The following is a 2,489-nucleotide window of genomic DNA, read 5'->3' as shown; positions in this document are numbered from 1 at the left end:
GATCAAGTTGTTCGTTACGGCTGTATTAGAGATCATCTGCGGCAGACTCTGCTGGATATGATTGCAAGAGAGCGGAAAGGAGAAGTTGTAGACAGAGGCGCAATAAGAAATGCTTGCCAGATGTTAATGATACTAGGTCTTGAAGGAAGATCGGTCTATGAAGACGATTTTGAGGCTCCTTTTTTGGAAATGTCTGCAGAATTTTTTCAGATGGAAAACCAGAAATTCTTAGCAGAAAACAGTGCTTCAGTATATATAAAGAAAGTAGAAGCTAGAATTAATGAAGAAGTAGAACAGGTGATGCACTGCCTTGACAAATCAACTGAAGAGCCAATTGTAAAGGTAGTTGAGAGGGAACTAATTTCCAAGCACATGAAGACTATAGTAGAAATGGAGAATTCTGGACTAGTACATATGTTGAAAAATGGAGAAACAGAAGACCTTGCTTGCATGTACAAGTTATTTAGTCGTGTGCCAAATGGTTTGAAAACAATGTGTGAGTGTATGAGTTCCTATTTGAGGGAGCAAGGTAAAGCCCTCGTTTCTGAGGAAGGAGAAGGAAAGAATCCTGTTGATTATATCCAGGTCTTATTGGATCTGAAGAGTAGATTTGATCACTTTCTCCAGGAATCGTTCAATAATGACTGGCTCTTTAAACAAACTATTGCGGGTGACTTTGAGTATTTTCTCAACCTCAACTCCAGGTCCCCAGAATACCTCTCATTATTTATTGATGATAAGCTGAAAAAAAGAGTCAAAGGGCTAACAGAACAAGAAGTAGAAACAATACTGGATAAGGCAATGGTCCTTTTTAGGTTTATTCAAGAAAAAGATGTATTTGAACGTTATTATAAACAACACGTGGCAAGGAGACTTCTCACGAATAAAAGTGTTTCTGATGACTCTGAAAAAAATATGATATCTAAGTTAAAGACTGAATGTGGGTGTCAGTTCACATCAAAACTGGAAGGAATGTTTAGGGATATGAGCATCTCAAAGACAACTATGGCTGAATTCAGGCAACACTTACAGGCAACTGGAGTATCTTTAGGTGGTGTTGATCTTATGGTCAGGGTGCTCATGACAGGATGCTGGCCCACCCAGTCAGCCACACCAAAGTGCAACATCCCACCAGCACCAAGACATGCGTTTGAAATATTTAGAAGGTTTTATTTAGCCAAACACAGTGGCTGACAGCTTACACTCCAACATCATATGGGTTCTGCAGATCTCAATGCTATCTTTTATGGGCCAGTAAAAAAGGAAGATGGATCTGAAGTTGGTGTTGGAGGCGCTCAAGTCACTGGCTCTAATACACGGAAGCATATATTGCAAGTCTCCACTTTCCAGATGACTATATTAATGCTCTTTAATAATAGAGAAAAATACACGTCTGAGGAAATTCAACAAGAGACTGATATTCCTGAAAGAGAGCTTGTTAGAGCCCTGCAGTCCCTGGCCTGTGGCAAACCAACACAGCGGGTTCTCACAAAAGAACCCAGGTCAAAGGAGATAGAAAATGGTCACATATTTACAGTTAATGATCAGTTCACATCCAAACTACACAGAGTCAAGATTCAAACAGTTGCTGCCAAACAAGGTGAATCTGACCCAGAAAGAAAAGAAATGAGGCAGAAAGTAGACGATGACAGAAAGTATGAGATAGAAGCTGCTATAGTTTGGATAATGAAATCTAGAAAGAAGATGCAGCACAATGTGTTAGTAGCAGAGGTAACTCAGCAGTTGAAGGCTCAATTCTTACCAAGTCCAGTTGTTATTAAGAAATGTATTGAAGGATTTATTGAGAGAGAATATTTGGCACGAACACCTGAGGATCGCAAAGTATACACATATGTAACATAAAATGCGTTCAGAAATTTGATTTATTCTTGGACTGTACTCTTTGCATGGGCTGGGAAGTTCTTTTAAATCATTAAATATTAAGACGACCATCTCGTCTATTAAATTGCAGTACATGTTCTAAACCATTCAGATCGAGCCTTTACTCCCTTTGAGAGTTCTCAACATCATTTGATGGAGCTTCAGGCTTTTCAACGTTTATCCCTGTAGAGGTCATCTTTACAGTTCCTCGGGAAAATGTGAATGTGCCACGTTCTGTTTTCAATACTGTATGAAAACAGGAAAAAAAATAAAAATTTAGAAAATACAGCTCATTTAAAAAAAAATAACTACCTTCTCTCTGTAACTTGATTTGTGCCACTGTTAGAACCTCTACTTGAAATATTATTGCTTTTAATTTTTGACTCGTGTACCTTATTAGTTATTTAACTTATTAGTTAAATTTGTGTCTTCTAGGCTACAACAATTCCATGATGCATCTTCAAGGACATGAACATGTATGGCTAAGCACAGTTGATAACAGTGCATCTAAATTCCAAAATCAATCTCCACAATAGTCTACATGTTTCCTATTGCCAAAGGGACCCTTTAGAGTAGTGACAGAAGATCTTCACCCTGAAACCGACAGC

At 38.4% G+C, this 2,489-nt stretch overlaps 1 pseudogene; it reads left to right on the top strand.

Moving 5' to 3' along the window:
- The first annotated feature begins 6 nt into the window (after positions 1-6).
- Positions 7-1,863, top strand: LOC102849862 (annotated as a pseudogene).
- The last annotated feature ends 626 nt before the right edge of the window (positions 1,864-2,489 follow it).

This window comes from Elephantulus edwardii, unplaced genomic scaffold (assembly GCF_000299155.1).
Source record: "Elephantulus edwardii isolate Elephantulus edwardi_28Jun2011 unplaced genomic scaffold, EleEdw1.0 scaffold00044, whole genome shotgun sequence".
Taxonomy (NCBI): Eukaryota; Metazoa; Chordata; class Mammalia; order Macroscelidea; family Macroscelididae; genus Elephantulus; species Elephantulus edwardii.
Note: the sequence above shows the minus strand (reverse complement) of the source record. Positions and strands in the feature narration are given on the sequence as shown.